This window comes from Bufo gargarizans, chromosome 5, assembly GCF_014858855.1.
Source record: "Bufo gargarizans isolate SCDJY-AF-19 chromosome 5, ASM1485885v1, whole genome shotgun sequence".
NCBI classification, from domain to species: domain Eukaryota; kingdom Metazoa; phylum Chordata; class Amphibia; order Anura; family Bufonidae; genus Bufo; species Bufo gargarizans.
Genome location: NC_058084.1, coordinates 481,894,158 through 481,912,040, shown reverse-complemented (window position 1 = coordinate 481,912,040; position 17,883 = coordinate 481,894,158). Strand labels below are relative to the sequence as shown.

General features: G+C 48.6%; 1 protein-coding gene, 1 long non-coding RNA gene and 1 pseudogene across 2 annotated transcripts in view; 1 reads left to right on the top strand and 2 right to left on the bottom strand.

Moving 5' to 3' along the window:
* Positions 1–17,883, top strand: part of LOC122939172 (gastrula zinc finger protein XlCGF26.1-like) — a 1,061,774-nt gene that overhangs the window by 223,909 nt on the left and 819,982 nt on the right. The gene's annotated exons all lie outside the window — the stretch shown is intronic.
* Positions 1–17,883, bottom strand: part of LOC122939170 — a 252,955-nt pseudogene that overhangs the window by 76,710 nt on the left and 158,362 nt on the right.
* Positions 12,744–17,698, bottom strand: LOC122939185. Its single transcript, XR_006390097.1, has 3 exons — positions 17,650–17,698; positions 17,442–17,575; positions 12,744–12,861 (listed from the first exon to the last, which is right to left on the bottom strand). It is a non-coding gene; the product is annotated as an uncharacterized LOC122939185 (long non-coding RNA).

Sequence of the window (17,883 nt, the reverse complement as noted above, 5' to 3'; positions counted from 1 at the left end):
ACTGTATGGCACAGTGTAGAGGTATACTGTATATTGTGTGGCACAGTGTAGCGGTATACTGTACATTGTGGGGCACAGTGTAGCGGTATACTGTACATTGTGGGGCACAGTGTAGCGGTATACTGTATATTGTGGGGCACAGTGTATGCTATATGTGTATAACAAACATACTCCACATGAACACTTACAGTTACTTGGCTCGGCCCTTGGGGATCTCGGACGCCACTTCCACACTTGGCCGGGGGCTCGGCGGAGCTGATGTTGTGTTTTATCCTAATGAGAAAGATTTCATAATAAGGATTTGGAGAAGGGGCAGAGGGATAGCAGAGCAGGGAGAGGCCGGTGCTGCTACTAGGGGGTCATACCATGGGGGAGTAATAAAGCCCACCATAATGCCCCCCCCAGTAGAAATAATTCTCCTTATAATGTGACAGGGCAAAAAATACCCCCTTGTAATGCCCCAAGTTGAGCTAATGTCCCCCATAATGTGCCAGTATAAAATACCCATATATAGTGCCCCCAGTAAATGCCCCCATAGTGCTCCTCTCCCCCCTTCCTCCTAGTGCCCCCCATAATGTACCAGTATAAAATGCCCCATATATAGTGCCCCAGTAGATGCCCTCAATGTCCCCCATAATTTACAAGTATAAAATACCCCTTCTTAGTGCCCCCCGTAGATGACTCCATAGTACTCCTCTCCCCCCTTCCCCATAGTACCCACCATAATGTGTCCCAGTATACAATGCTACTGTACAGAGCCCCCCATATAAAATACCCTTTCTTTGTGGCCTCAGTAGATGCCCCTATAGTGCCCCCCATCACGTGCCAGTAAAGCCCCCATAAGTGCCAGTAACAGCCCCCATCACGTGCCAGTAACAGCCCCCCATCACGTGCCAGTAACAACAGCCCCCATCACGTGCCAGTAACAGCCCCCCATCACGTGCCAGTAACAGCCCCCATCACGTGCCAGTAACAGCCCCCCATCACGTGCCAGTAACAACAGCCCCCATCACGTGCCAGTAACAACAGCCCCCCATCACGTGCCAGTAACAGCCCCCCATCACATGCCAGTAACAGCCCTCCATCACGTGCCAGTAACAGCCCATCACGCGCCAGTAACAACAGCCCCCATCACGTGCCAGTAACAAGCCCCCATCACGTGCCAGTAACAAGCCCCCCATCACGTGCCAGTAACAAGCCCCCCATCACGTGCCAGTAACAAGCCCCCCATCACGTGCCAGTAACAAGCCCCCCATCACGTGCCAGTAACAAGCCCCCCATCACGTGCCAGTAACAAGCCCCCCATCACGTGCCAGTAACAAGCCCCCCATCACGTGCCAGTAACAGCCTCCCATCACGTGCAGTAACAGCCCCCCATCACGTGCCAGTAACAGCCCCCATCACGTGCCAGTAACAGCCCCCATCACGTGCCAGTAACAGCCCCCCATCACGTGCCAGTAACAGCCCCCCATCACGCGCCAGTAACAAGCCCATCACGTGCCAGTAACAACAGCCCCCCATCACGCGCCAGTAACAAGCCCATCACGTGCCAGTAACAAGCCCCCCATCACGCGCCAGTAACAAGCCCATCACGTGCCAGTAACAAGCCCCCCATCACGTGCCAGTAACAAGCCCCTCCATCACGTGCCAGTAACAACAGCCCCCCATCACGTGCCAGTAACAAGCCCCCCATCACGTGCCAGTAACAAGCCCCCCATCACGTGCCAGTAACAGCCCCCCATCACGCGCCAGTAACAAGCCCCCCATCACGTGCCAGTAACAGCCCCCCATCACGTGCAGTAACAAGCCCCCCATCACGTGCCAGTAACAAGCCCCCATCACGTGCCAGTAACAGCCACCCATCACGTGCCAGTAACAGCCCCCATCACGTGCCAGTAACAGCCCCCCATCACGTGCCAGTAACAACAGCCCCCCATCACGTGCCAGTAACAGACCCCCATCACGCGCCAGTAACAAGCCCATCACGCGCCAGTAACAACAGCCCCCCATCACGCGCCAGTAACAAGCCCATCACGTGCCAGTAACAAGCCCCTCCATCACGTGCCAGTAACAGCCCCCCATCACGTGCCAGTAACAAGCCCCCCATCACGTGCCAGTAACAAGCCCCCCCATCACGTGCCAGTAACAAGCCCCCCATCACGTGCCAGTAACAAGCCCCCCATCACGTGCCAGTAACAAGCCCCCCATCACGTGCCAGTAACAGCCTCCCATCACGTGCCAGTAACAGCCCCCCATCACGTGCCAGTAACAGCCCCCCATCACGTGCCAGTAACAGCCCCCCATCACGTGCCAGTAACAGCCCCCCATCACGCGCCAGTAACAAGCCCATCACGTGCCAGTAACAACAGCCCCCCATCACGCGCCAGTAACAAGCCCATCACGTGCCAGTAACAAGCCCCCCATCACGCGCCAGTAACAAGCCCATCACGTGCCAGTAACAAGCCCCCCATCACGTGCCAGTAACAAGCCCCTCCATCACGTGCCAGTAACAACAGCCCCCCATCACGTGCCAGTAACAAGCCCCCCATCACGTGCCAGTAACAAGCCCCCCATCACGTGCCAGTAACAGCCCCCCATCACGCGCCAGTAACAAGCCCCCCATCACGTGCCAGTAACAGCCCCCCATCACGTGCCAGTAACAAGCCCCCCATCACGTGCCAGTAACAAGCCCCCCATCACGTGCCAGTAACAGCCACCCATCACGTGCCAGTAACAGCCCCCCATCACGTGCCAGTAACAGCCCCCCATCACGTGCCAGTAACAACAGCCCCCCATCACGTGCCAGTAACAGACCCCCATCACGCGCCAGTAACAAGCCCATCACGCGCCAGTAACAACAGCCCCCCATCACGCGCCAGTAACAAGCCCATCACGTGCCAGTAACAAGCCCCTCCATCACGTGCCAGTAACAGCCCCCCATCACGTGCCAGTAACAAGCCCCCATCACGTGCCAGTAACAAGCCCCCATCACGTGCCAGTAACAGCCCCCCATCACGCGCCAGTAACAAGCCCCCCCATCACGTGCCAGTAACAAGCCCCCCATCACGTGCCAGTAACAAGCCCCCCATCACGTGCCAGTAATAAGCCGCCCTCCCAATGTGCCAGTAATAAGCCCCCCCAATGTGCCAGTAATAAGCCCCCCCAATGTGCCAGTAATAAGCCCCCCCAATGTGCCAGTAATAAGCCGCCCCCCAATGTGCCAGTAATAAGCCCCCCCAATGTGCCAGTAATAAGCCGCCCCCCAATGTGCCAGTAATAAGCCCCCCCAATGTGCTAATAATAAGCCGCCCCCCCAATGTGCCAGTAATAAGCCGCCCCCCCAATGTGCCAGTAATAAGCCGCCCCCCCCAATGTGCCAGTAATAAGCCGCCCCCCTAATGTGCCAGTAATAAGCCGCCTCCCCCCCCAATGTGCCAGTAATAAGCCACCGCCCCCCCAATGTGCCAGTAACACTTGTAAAAATAAAATAAAAAAAATAAAAAATTTATACTTACCTCCATGTCAGCGATGCGATGCAGGTCTCTTTTGGCCTGTGTCCCGCGCTGTATGGCTCAGACAGCGCGATGACGTCATCGCGCCGCCTGCGCCGGCTGGAGGCCTCTGATAGGCTGCAGGCACTAGGCCGGCAGCCTATCAGAGGAAGGGACACGCCTCTCCCTCCCCTGCACCGCCGCAGCACAGGCCGGCAGATGACTATGGAGATGAGCGCAATAGAAGCGCTCATCTCCCTGGCTGTGCCCGACTGCGGTGGCTCACTTGTGGGGGGCATTTTAGTTGGGGGGCCCCCTCTGGGCCCCCCCCCGGCGACGCCCTATGAAATCCTAAAAGTACTCATTGGAATTTGGGCCCTTTTGTGCACCTAGGCTGCAAAAAAGTGTCACACATGTGGTATCGCCGTAGGAGAAGTAGGGCAATGTGTGTTGGGGTGTATTTTTACATATACCCATACTGGGTGAGAGAAATATCTCTGTAAATGACAACTTTTCCCATTTTTTTTATACAAAGTTGTCATTATAGAGAGATATTACTCTCACCCAGCATGGGTATATGTAAAATGACACCCCAAAACGTATTGCCCAACTTCTCCTGAGTACGGCGATACCACATGTGTGACACTTTTTTGCAGCCTAGATGCGCAAAGGGGCCCAAATTCCTTTTAGGAGGGCATTTTTAGACATTTGGATCCCAGACTTCTTCTCACGCTTTAGGACCCCTAAAATGCCAGGGCAGTATAAATACCCCACATGTGACCCCATTTTGGAAAGAAGACACCCCAAGGTATTCAATGAGGGGCATGGCGAGTTCATAGAAGATTTTTTTTTGGGCACAAGTTTGCGGAAATTGATTTTTTTTTGATTTTTTTTCTCACAAAGTCTCCCTTTCCGCTAACTTGGGACAAAAAGTTCAATCTTTCATGGACTCAATATGCCCCTCAGCGAATACCTTGGGGTGTCTTCTTAACGAAATGGGGTCACATGTGGGGTATTTATACTGCCCTGGCATTTTAGGGGCCCTAAAGCATGAGAAGAAGTCTGGAATATAAATGTCTAAAAAATTTTACGCATTTGGATTCCGTGAGGGGTATGGTGAGTTCATGTGAGATTTTATTTTTTGACACAAGTTAGTGGAATATGAGACTTTGTAAGAAAAAAATAAAAATAAAAAATTTCCGCTAACTTGTGCCCAAAAAAATGTCTGAATGGAGCCTTACAGGGGGGTGATCAGGGAGTCTATATGGGGTGATAAGGGGTTAATAAGTGACAGGGGGGGTGTAGTGTAGTGGTGATTGGTGCTACTTACAGAGCTGCCTGTGTCCTCTGGTGGTCGATCCAAGCAAAAGGACCACCAGAGGAGCAGGTATATCAGACGCTATTTACAAAATATCTATTTCATTGGTTATTTTAAAAATCTACACCCTGCCAGCCAATGATCACCGCCGGCAGGCTGTAGTTCAACTTGCACACTGCGCGCTCCTGTGATCGCGAGTTCACAGGAAATCTCGGGTCTCACGAGATGACGCCAATAGGCATCGCTGAGACCTGAGAGCGCCGCCGTCCTGAAGCCTATTGGCTTTTTTCTCTTTGATGTTGCTTTTCAAAGGGAGGCTTACATTCCGCCAGTACCTGCCTAGCAAACGGGCGAGGTATGGTATGAAAATATACAAACTTTGTGAGAGTCGCTCCGGGTACACCCGCTAGTTCCCCCCCAGGAGTTAGTGGAAAGATTGTGTGGGACTTGCTGCGCCCACTGCTGGATAAGGGTCACCACCTCTATGTGGATAACTATTATACCAGCATACCCCTATTCATGTCCCTAACTGCCAGGGGTACTGTGGTGTGCGGCACAGTGCGCACAAATCTGAGAGGCCTCCCTAGATCCCTGGCAGGGCAACCACTGAGAATGGGTGAAAGCAGGGCTCTCCTCCATGAGAACATGCTGGGGGTTAAGTACAAGGACAAGAGGGACGTCCTTGTACTGACCACCATTCACACAAATACCAGCTCCCCTGCTCATGTGCGAGGTACCACTACCACTGTCCCCAAACCAGTTTGTATCCTGGAATACAGGAGTTAGTGGAAAGATACCTCTGATTTAGTCCGCATAGCTTACAGATCCACTTTTCACCAACCACTACATATTCATTTCTGTGAAACACCTGTTAGGTCAAAAGTGCCCATTCTGCCACTTAAAATGTTCGTACGGGGGTGCTCTTAACAAAATGGGGTCACTTCTAGGGGTTTTTCATTTCTGGGGATCTCAGGGATTTATTTAATGCAACCTGGCACCTAAAATCCACGTCTGCCAATTCAGGTCCAATCCATATTTAGCTGTTTGACTCTAGAGCCCCGCCATGCGCCCATACATAATCTTTTGAGCACACACGGGGTGTTTCTGTAAACTCCTGATTCAGGGTAATAGATTGCGTTTTGTTTGGATGTTAACCCTTGATGTGTTGCAGAAAAAAAATAGATAAACATTTTTAATTAGCAAAAAAAAATAAAAAATTGAAATTTTGAATTTTCATTCCCATTTTCATATAATTCTCGCGGGGCACCTAAAGGGTTAACCAAGTTTGTAAAATCAGTTTTGAATACCTTGAGGGGTGTAGTTTCTATAATGGGGTGATTTATGGGTGGTTTTAATATGTGAGCCCCAGAAAGCGACTTCATAACTGAACTTGGGGTTTGGAAATGTTCGTAAACATTTTAAGATTTGCTTCTAAACTTCTAACGTCCCAAAAATATAAAATGTCATTTTCAAAATGATCCAAACATGAAGTAGACATATGGGGAATGTAAAGTAATAACTATTTATAGTTATTACTATCTATTATAGAAGTAGAGAAATAGAAATTCGAAAAATTTTCCACATTTTTGGTAAATTTTGTATTTTTTTTATAAATAAAAATTAAATATTTTGACTCAATTTTTCCACTGTCACGAAGCACAAAATGTGACGAAAAAACAGTCTCAGAACGGCCTGGATAAGTAAAAGCGTTTTAAAGTTATTACCACATAAAGTGACACTGGTCAGAGTTGCTAAAAATAACCTGGGCAGGAAGGTAAAAAATGGTCCGGTCCTTAAGGGGTTAAGGGTATAATTATTCCTCAGATTTCCCTTACCATTTGCTGCAAATGAGTCCAAAGGGTCTGGGAATGTTCACAACTTCATAACCCAGGTAGTAAACCCAAGACTGGAGAAGTTAAAAGGGTTTTCTGATATTTTTTTTAATGATGACCTATCCTCTAGATCAGCGGTCCCCAACCGCCGGGCCACGGCAATCAGGGCCGTCTTTAACGCTGTACTAATAAACCACTTCCATTATGGAAGTGCTTCATTAGTACCGGAGGACCAGGAAGCGGTGAAGGATCTGTACTCCCCGCTTCCTGGTCCTCGGCTGTCGGCTGTGCAGGGCTGTGCACAGCGTGAGGGCGCACTGTGACTTCACACTGTGCGCCGCGAAACACAGCCGACAGCAGGATGAAGAGGATCGCGATGGTGAGGAGCGGTGGCGTCCAGGAGCAGGAGAGTGGTGTTTTTTTTTATTTTATTTGCGCTGGGGGCTGACATGAGGGCTGATGGCTGACATAAAGGCTGGGGGCTGATAGATGGCTATAGGTTGGGGGTCTGATCTGAGGACTGATTAACATTGGGGGTCCGATTGCTGGTCTGACCTAAGGTGTAATGAAAAATATTTTTTTCTTATTGTTCTCCTCTAAAACCTATAGGGCGAAATATACAGTACAGTGCAGCAGAGACCAGGGCAGCAGAGACCAGGGCAGCAGAGGCCAGGGCAGCAGAGACCAGGGCAGCAGACACCAGGGCAGCAGACACCAGGGCAGCAGACGCCAGGGCAGCAGACGCCAGGGCAGCAGACGCCAGGGCAGCAGACACCAGGGCAGCAGACACCAGGGCAGCAGACACCAGGGGCAGCAGACACCAGGGGCAGCAGACACCAGGGCAGCAGACACCAGGGCAGCAGACACCAGGGCAGCAGATACCAGAGTCAGTTTATATAGTGTTATATATTTTAATGTGCACCTTGTGATTTGTTATGCGCGTGAATCAGTCAGCGCCGACTAGCCCCCCCTAAGCCCCCCGGTCCCAGGGAAAATTGTGTTGCATAAAACTGGTCCTTGGTGCAAAAAAGGTTGGGGACGACTGCTCTAGACAGGTCATCAGTATCTGATCGGTGGGGGTCCAACACCAGGGCCCCACGCCGATCAGCTGTTTTAGAAGCCACCGATGCTCGCTGTAGCGCCGCGGCCTTCTCTCAGCTCTGCCTAGGCCGTGTGACATCACATCGGTTACATGGCCCAGGTGCAGCTCAGCCCCATTGAAGTGTATGGGGCTGAGCTGCGATACCAAGCACGGCCACTATACAACGTACGGCGCTGTGCTGGGTGAGCTGAGAGAAGGCAGAGGCGCTACTACAAGCACCGGTGCCTTCTCAACCAGCTGATTGGCGGGGGTCCTGGATCTCTTTAATAAAGACTGATATTTACCTGCTCAAGGATCCTCAGAAATTGAAGAACAGAAGAATTGATGTTCCACAGATGTCCTAGTTTAGTAAAAAAAAAAAAAAGAAAAAAAGCTAAAATATTTCCAATATATTCCAATATGTATCCTATATAATAACAGCCCTGTGTGCGTGCGCTGTGTCCGTGTGTGTGTCACCAGTTTTGCATTGGGCCTGAGCGGCGGGGCAACCAATCAGGACACAGCGCTCCACACACCGCGCTGACACTCTGCCTCAAAAAACTGTTTAACCCCTGCCATGCCACAGTCCTTAGGGACCACCGTCTAAAATGGGCACCCCAGCCCCCTTTCAAGATGCAGAGCGCGCAGCACCCCGCCCTCTTTCAAGATGCAGCGTGCGCAGCACCCCCCTTTCAAGATGGCAGAGTGCGCACCACCCCCCCTTTCAAGATGGCAGAGTGCGCACCACCCCCCCCTTTCAAGATGGCAGAGCGCACAGCACCACTGCCCCTTTTCAAGATGCAAAGCGCGCAGCACCCCCCTTTCAAGATGGCAGAGTGCACAGGACCCCCCCTTTCAAGATGGCAGAGCGCACAGCACCCCCCTTTCAAGATGGCAGTGCGCAGCACCACTGCCCCTTTTCAAAATGCAGAGCGCGCAGCACCCCCGCCCCCTTTCAAAATGCAGAGCGCGCAGCACCCCCCCTTTCAAGATGGCAGAGCGCACAGCACCCCCCCTTTCAAGATGGCAGAGCACACAGCACCCCCCCTTCCCGTTTCAAGATGGCACAGTGCATAGCACCCCCAGCCACTTTTAGGATGGCAGAGATGCAGCAGGGTAGAGTGTTAGCACCAATGTCAGCCATTTAACCCCTTCCTTAGTGATCGCTGCATGGAGGGGCTAACCATCGGGCCGCTGCTCTGCTGTGGCAGCGGGCGATGCTTGCATAATAAACTGAGGGAGCTCCCCCATAAGGCCGTTGCGCTGTGGCAGCATCCCAATGGTTACCATGGCAACCGGACGCCTTCACAGGCATCCGGCTTGCCGTGGTATATCTGATCAGGCTCCTGCTAAAGGCTTAGTGTGAGTTCAATACACTGCAGTACACTATATCGTGTACTGCAGTGTATTGTAAGCCATCAGACCCACTGGATCTATAATAACTAAGTGGGACTGGGTCAAATTGTTTTTTTAAAAAGTGAAAAAAGTAAAAAAATAATACCTTCCTATATATCTACACTTAATTGGTTAAAAATGTAAAAAATAAAAAACCCTAAACATTTCTGATATTGCCGCGTCCGTAAGGACCTGATCTATAAAAGGATCATGTTACTTTTACCGCATGGTGAACAGCATAAAAAAAATAAAAAATAAAAAGGAAAAACTGTGATGGAATAGCAATTTAGCCCACAGCACTTCCCAAAAAACGGTTTAAAAAAATTGATAAAAGTCATATGTATCCAAAATTAGCACCAATCAAACCGTGACCTCATCCCACAAAAAATTAGCCCCTACATAAGCCAATCGTAAAAAACATATGGCTTTCAGAAAATGGAGACACAAAAACATAATTTTTCTTTCAAGCATGCTTTAATTAAATAAAAGTAAAAAAAAAAATGCACATTAGGTATCGTCATATCTGTAACAACCTGGTCTATAAAAATAGCATGTGATCCAACCCATGTGGTGAACACCATAAAAAAACCTTACATCACAAAAAGTGTAAAACCAGGTAATCAAGAAGTAATATGTGCCCCATAATCGTACCAATCAAACAGTCATCTAATCCTGCAAAAAATGAGACCCTACCTAAGACAATCACCCAAAAATAAAAAAAATATGGCTTTCAGAAAATGGAAACACAATAACATGTTTTTTTTCAAAAAAAGTTTTATTGTAATTCCAAAATAAAATAAAAAAATAGACTTATTAAGTATCGCCGCATTGTTACGACCTGTTCTATAAAACTATCACAATATCTACTCTGTCAGGTGAACATTGTAAAAACGCAAAAAATAAAAACTGCCAGAACAGCCATTTTGTTGCTACCTTGCCTCATAAAAAGAGTTATATATATATATACATACACACACACACAATGCACAACTACCTCTAGCAAAAGATTTATATTCTGCTGGAATAACCCTAATAATAACACGCCCCCAGCACCGCTTACACCAGCGTGCCGACCAATCAGGACACGGCACTCCACATGCCGCCTGCACCGCCAACACCTGCGCGCCAGAAAGCAGGTTGGAGCGTTCGACCATTTCTGTTTGTCAGTCCCAGCACTATCAGCTATAGAGAGGAGCCCGTCAGCAGTCTAACCTACCAGTCGCTACCAGCAGTCAATGCCAGTTGTACAGCCACAGCCACAGTGCCTGCAGTGTCAGCCACCAGTCAGTGCCAGCCATCTCAAGCATCAGTCAGTGTCAGCAGTCTCAGCTACAGCCAGCAGTCTCAGCCACAAGCCGCATCCAGCAGTCTCAGCCACAGTCAGCAATCTCAGCTGCAGTCACCAGTCTCAGCCACAGTCACCAGTCAGTGCCAGCAGTCTCAGCGACAGCCACCAGTCAGTGCCAGCAGTCTCAGCCACAGCCACCAGTCAGTGCCAGCAGTCTCAGTTTCAGACACCAGTCAGTGCCAGCAGTCTCAGCCGCAGCCACCAGTCAGCAATCTCAGCCGCAGCCACCAGTCAGCAATCTCAGCCGCAGTCAGCAATCTCAGCCGCAGCCACCAGTCAGCAATCTCAGCCGCAGCCACCAGTCAGCAATCTCAGCCGCAGCCACCAGTCAGCAATCTCAGCCGCAGCCACCAGTCAGCAATCTCAGCCGCAGTCAGCAATCTCAGCCGCAGCCACCAGTCAGCAATCTCAGCCGCAGCCACCAGTCAGCAATCTCAGCCGCAGCCACCAGTCAGCAATCTCAGCCGCAGCCACCAGTCAGCAATCTCAGCCGCAGTCAGCAATCTCAGCCGCAGCCACCAGTCAGCAATCTCAGCCGCAGCCACCAGTCAGCAATCTCAGCCGCAGCCACCAGTCAGCAATCTCAGCCGCAGCCACCAGTCTGTGTGGTCAAGTTCCCTTGCTATTGAATATAGACTGTTCCTACTAATGTTTATGCACTACTGTTCTAGCACCTGTTATTGTAACGGGCTTAATGTCTAGTATTATATAATTCATGGACGATCATGGTTACCGGTTTCCCTTACGTCATGGCAAATAGTCACATGACACAAGGGGATCCAGTCTCCGCCGCGGTCAGTGTCGGTTGTGGCAATGTAAACCAGATTAGCCCAGCCGAGCATTGCAGGCTTGGAAGAGAAGGAGCGGAGAGCCAGCGCCAGGAAGCAGGTAAGTAATCTTCCCTTTACAGATCCAGTAAAGTGAGGGGAGTTTGCCAAACCCCCTCATTCTTGTACAACCCCTTTAAGATCTACAATTATAACAGCTGTAACTACATTTCTGAATATACTGATATTTTGTTTTAATTACTGCTTCAATATATATGCAATATTTTTATAACAAAGCTGAGTCTTCTCGCTATAAATGATAGCAAGAAAAAATATGGAAATTCATGGCATATTTTACAGGAAGGATTTAAAATTGCTTGTTTCCTGTGTGAATTCTCTGATGCTTAACAAGAGATGATTTCCGAGTAAAACATTTACCACATTTTGAACACAAAAACGGCTTCTCTCCTGTGTGATTTCTCTGATGTTTATCTAGACTTGATTTCTCAGTAAAACATTTGCCACATTCTGAACATGAATATGGTTTCTCTCCTGTGTGAATTCTCTGATGTTTCACAAGATTTGATTTCAAAGTAAAACATTTGCCACATTCTGAACATGAATATGGTTTCTCTCCTGTGTGAATTCTCTGATGTCTCTCAAGAGATAATTTCCGACTGAAACATTTCACACATTCTGAACATGAAAACGGCTTCTCTCCTGTGTGAATTCTGTGATGGTTTGCAAGACTTGATTTCTCAGTAAAACATTTTCCACATACTGAACATGAATATGGTTTCTCCCCTGTGTGAATTTTCCGATGGCTCTCAAGAATTGATTTAGTAGTAAAACATTTCCCACATACTGAACACGAATATGGTTTCTCTCCTGTGTGAATTCTCTGATGGCTCTTAAGAATTGATTTCCGAGTAAAACATTTCCCACATTCAGAACATGAATATGGTTTCTCCCCTGTGTGAACTCTCTGATGGCTCTCAAGTGATGATTTCTGAGTAAAACATTTCCCACATTCTGAACATGAATAGGGTTTCTCCCCTGTGTGAATTCTCTGATGGCTCTCAAGTGATGATTTCTGAGATAAACATTTCCCACATTCTGAACATGAATAGCTCTCCTCCCCTGTGTGAATTCTCTGATGTCTCTCAAGTAATAATTTCCGACTGAAACATTTCACACATTCTGAACATGAAAACGGCTTCTCTCCTGTGTGAATTCTGTGATGGTTTTCAAGTCTTGATTTATTAGTAAAACATTTCCCACAGTTGGAACATGAATACAGCTTCTTCCCTGTGTGATGTTTTTGATGTTGAAGAAGGCTTGATTTCCAAGTAAAACATTTGCAACATTCTGAGCATGAATACGGCTTTTTCTGAGCTCTTCTTTGGGTTCCAGAACCTCTTCTGTGAGTTTCATTCTGAGTAAAAGTATGTGATGAATTAGAAGATCGGACTTGTTTTAAAGGATGAGATGATAGATTTTTGCTGTGTAGGTCTGAGGGTACATCTGGGATAATGGCACGTTCTTCATATGTATCTGATATGACACCTGGATCATCTGCATTATAATATGTAGATATGAGATGTTTCTTCAAGCGCCAAGTACAGTCATCTACCAAGAACAAAACATTTTTTAAATTATTTTTAATTAATATAATCTTTTACAAATTGAAGGCAGCTATCAAAATTCGTGAGAACAGGGACACTTGCGCTACCGTCAGGTATTTCTCTGAGGCTGATCTATTCACCTAGTTTGCTGCTGCCTGGTATTAGGGGTGAGCTATCAAAATTCATAACTGACAAGAGGGCTGTCCAATTGTGTCATGTGACCCCACACCTAAAAGCAGAATGGCCCTAAGTACATAGAAGGGTCAGGCAAGAAGAACAGAGCTGTTACAACAGGCAAAAGCCAGGCAATCATGTGCTGCTGTCGGCGCGCTCATGTTCCCTCAGCAGCACAGGGGAGAAGGAAGCAGTCTCTCACTTCCCCCCTGTGCCGCTGCCACCAATGGGAAGATAGTACTTTTCATGGGTCCGGCTACACAGAGCAGCGCCCAGGAATGTCCCAGCACTTACGGTTATTCCTGGGCGCCGCTCCATTCGCCCGAACTGCCCCATTACTGTCTCCTGCTCCATATGCTAATTACTATCGGAGCAATGGGCAGGAGACATCAGCTTCTCTAGTGGGTGCTCCTTCTCCCTGGCTGTAGCGCTGTAGGAACACCCACTAGAGAAGCTGATGTCTCCTCCCCATTGCTCCGATAGTAATTAGCATATGGAGCAGGACTGCAGGAGACGGAAATGTGTGGGCACAGGCACACAGCGGGCGAACGGAGCGGCGCCCAGGAATAATAGTAAGTGCTGGGACATTCCTGGGCGCCGCTCTGTGTAGCCTGCTGCTTAACAAAGTCCGAACCCATATAAGGTCGTCTTTAACTTTTAATACAGGAGGCAGGTGCCGGCAGCAGAATCGCATAGCCGACATCCTGCCTCTGACAGGGAGCTGTGATCAGCGGCAGTGCTGTACCTGAAGGGTTAAACTGCAGTGGATCGCAGCTCCCTGCCATAGAGGTCGGGTGCCGGCTATTTGATTACGGCACCCGCCTCCTGTATTTGTATTAACAGGTCAGTTATCTTCATTGGTGGCGCAGTGCGCCCTCCCCCCAACACCCCAGTATAATAAACATTGGTGGTGCAGTGCCAATGAGGGTTAAAAAAGAAAAAATTATAATTAACTCACCTCCTCCAATTGATCACGTAGCTGCCGGTCTCCTGTTCTTTCTCCAGGACCTGTCAAAGGACCTGTGGTGATGTCACTGAGCTCATCACATGGTCAATTACCATGGTGATGGATCATGTGATGGACCATGTGATGAGCGCAGTGACGTCACCACAGGTCCTTTTCCTCACAGATGAAGACAGAAGAGAAGCCGGGCTGCGTGAACAAGTGGATTAAGGTGAGGTAAATTATTATTATTTTTTAACCCCTCCAGCCCTATTTTACTTAGCATTGTGTATTAAGAATGCTATTATTTTCCCTTATAACCATGTTATGAGGGAAAATAATTACATCTATACAACACCTAACCCAAACCTGAACTTCAGTGAAGAAGTTCGGGTCTGGGTACCACAGTCAGTTTTTTATCACATGCGTGCAAAACACATTGCATGCACCCGCGCAATAAAAACGGAACACAATCGCAGTCAAAACTACCGCAAAGCACCCGGGACGCATCCGGAGCCAAAACGTGACGCCCTTGCGGCAGTGTGATCCAGCAAGCAGTTCCGTCGTCGGAACTGCCTGTCGGATCCGCCGATCTGGATGTGACTGAAAGCATTTGTGAGACGCATCCGGATGCGGATCCGTCTCACAAATGCATTGCCAGAACGGATCCGTCTCTCCGCTTGTCATGCGGACAGACGGATCCATCTTGTATCTTTTTACACATTTTTAACGGTCTGCGCGGACGGATCCGGCATTCCGGTATTTTGAATGCCGGATCCGGCACTGATACATTCCTATGGGGAAAAATGCCGGATCCGGCATGTCTTCAGTTTTTTTCGCCGGAGATAAAACCGTAGCATGCTGCGGTTTTATCTTTTGCCTGATCAGTCAAAATGACTGAATTGAAGACGTCCTGATGCATCCTGAACGGATTACTCTCCATTCAGAATGCATGGGGATATAACTGATCAGTTCTTTTCCGGTATAGAGCCCCTGTGACGGAACTCCATGCCGGAAAAGAAAAAAACGCTAGTGTGAAAGTACCCTAAAATATTAAGTTTAAATCCCCCCCTTTCCCAATTTTACATATAAAAAATATAAACAATAAATAAACATATTACATAGCGCTGCGTCCGAAAAGTCCAAACTATTAAATTATTAAAAAATATCTCTATGCGGTGAGCGCCGTAACAGAAATAAATAAAAACCATGCGATTCACCATTTTTTAGTCACTTTGTTGTGTGGTTGGGGGGAGGGGATGCTCCATGTTTCAGTCTGTCCTGCCTTGATTCTAGTTCAGCTCTGCTCAGTTTGGGTTGCGTCTTAGTGTCCTCCTGTTGTCTGTTTTAGGCCTCATGCACACAACAGTATTTTTTCACGGTCCGCAAAACGGGGTTCCGTTGTTCCATTATCCGTGTCCGTTTTTTCTTCCGTGTGTCTTCCGTGATAAAAAAAAAGTCGTTTTGGTGTCCGCCTGGCCGTGCGGAACCAAACGGATCCGTCCTGACTTACAATGCAAGTCAATGGGGACGGATCAGTTTGACGTTGACACAATATGGTGCAATTGCAAACGGATCCGTCCCCCATTGACTTTCAATGTAAAGTCAGGGTATATTTTAACTTGAGTTGTGTCCCCATCACCATGGGAACGCCTCTATGTTAGAATATACCATCGGATTTGAGTTAGATCTGAAAACTCAGATCCGACAGTATATTCTAACACAGAGGCGTTCCCATAGTGATGGGGACGCTTCAAGTTAGAATATACTACGAACTGTGTACATGTCTGCCCCCTGCTGCCTGGCAGCATCCGATCTCTTACAGAGGGCTGTGATCCGCACAATTAACCCCTCAGGTGCTGCACCTGAGGGGTTAATTGGGCGGATCATAGCCCCCTGTAAGAGATCAGGTGCTGCCAGGCAGGAGGGGGCAGACCCCCCCTCTCTCCCCAGTTTTAAATTTATTGGTGGCCAGTGCGGCCCCCTCCCTCCCCTGTATTAAATTCATTGGTGGCCACTGCGGCCTCCCCTCAATTTAAATCCCCCCCATCATCGGTGGCCACCAATGAATTTAATACTGGGGAGGGAGGGAGGGGGGTCTGCCCCCTGCTGCCTGGCAGCACCTGATCTCTTACAGGGGGCTATGATCCGCACATTAACCCCTCAGGTGCGGCACCTGAGGGGTTAATTGTGCGGATCACAGCTCCCTGTAAGAGATCGGGTGCTGCCAGGCAGCAGGGAGCAGTCATGTACACAGTTCCTAGTATATTCTAACTTGAAGCGTCCCCATCACTATGGGAACGCCTCTGTGTTAGAATAGACTTTCGGATCTGAGTTTTCACGATGTGAAAACTCAGCTCTGAAAAAGCTGTATGCAGACGGATCTGCGGATCCGTCTGTGCGAAAGTAGCCTACGGACGCGGATGGCAATCTTGTGTGCCTCCGTGTTTTTTCACGGACCCATTGACTTGAATGGGTCTGCGAACCGTTGTCCGTCAAAAAAATAGGACAGGTCATATTTTTTGGACGGACAGAAAACACAGATCACGGACGCGGATGACGAACTGTGCATTTTCCGAGTTTTCAACGGACCCATTGAAAGTCAATGGGTCCTCAGAAAATCACGGAAAACGGAACAACGGACACGGATGCACACAACGGTCGTGTGCATGAGGCCTTAGGGTCAGTTTTACCGATTAGGATTTTTCATAGGAATGTCTTAAGGGACAGTGATGTCTGGTATTAGGGTCAGCATGTAAGGCCAGATCTAAGGAAGGTTTCAGGGAAAGCTCCAGTAAGGGCGACATATTGTCTGTTCAATCATCCGTTCACCATATAACCCCCATCTGTCACGGATGGTGTTACAGAAAACTAGAAGACACAAATGAAGATCCGACTGACTTGAACCAAAACTAAGGCACCAAAGGGTTAGCCCTGTAACAGCCCTAGCTCTCTCCCTTACTGCTCAGCCTATGCAAAAATCTCAATGGTAGAAAATTGCATACCCTCGTTCCTCGACTGTATGACACCTGAACACCCTATAATAGTGAGGGGACACGACCACCGGCTCCCTACACTTAATACGGAGGGAGTCAGGGTCACCTAGGATCAAGCCCACAGGAAAACAGAAAAAAAGAAACAGACTTATCTTGTGGATGCTGCAGTAACAGCTCCTAGCATCAGCACACTCCAGGAAGGTGTATAAACCGCAAGGTAAGGCAGTATGGGAAGGAGATATATAGGGAGGCAATCACTGCTAATAGATGACAGCTGGGAGAGGTAGGAGAGCTGTCAAAACTAAAGCAAAACAAATGAAGATCATGCAGAAGGTACTGAAGAACGTCTAACAGAACTCCTCAAAGATCTGGTGGTGACACCATCATCCGTCTGTTTTATTGTCCGATTACCATCCCCATCCTGTTCTACTCATCTACTGATAAGCTCCCATCTCCTGGCTTTCTTCTTACCTGCTTGTGTTGGGATATGTGCTTTGTATTATTCTTCAAGGGATGGTCCGGCTGTTACACAGTTTGATCCTAATGTAAGTCCTGGGGGTATCTGAGTACTGGGGGACACTGTAAGTACCTGGGGAAGGCGCCTGCTATAGGGGAAGTCAAGTTCAGGGTCATTACGGTTACAGACTCGTCTCTGCTTCATTTAGTGGTCACTACTCACCTGGACTCTTATCTGTAGGAATGTCCTCCTTGTATTCCTCATCCCACCTCACATCTGTCTCTGTAGGGATCTCCTCCTCGTATTCCTCATCGCCCCTCACATCTGTCTCTGTAGGAATCTCCTCCTTGTATTCCTCATCGCCCCTCACATCTGTCTCTGTAGGAATCTCCTCCTTGTATTCCTCATCGCCCCTCACATCTGTCTCTGTAGGAATCTCCTCCTTGTATTCCTCAT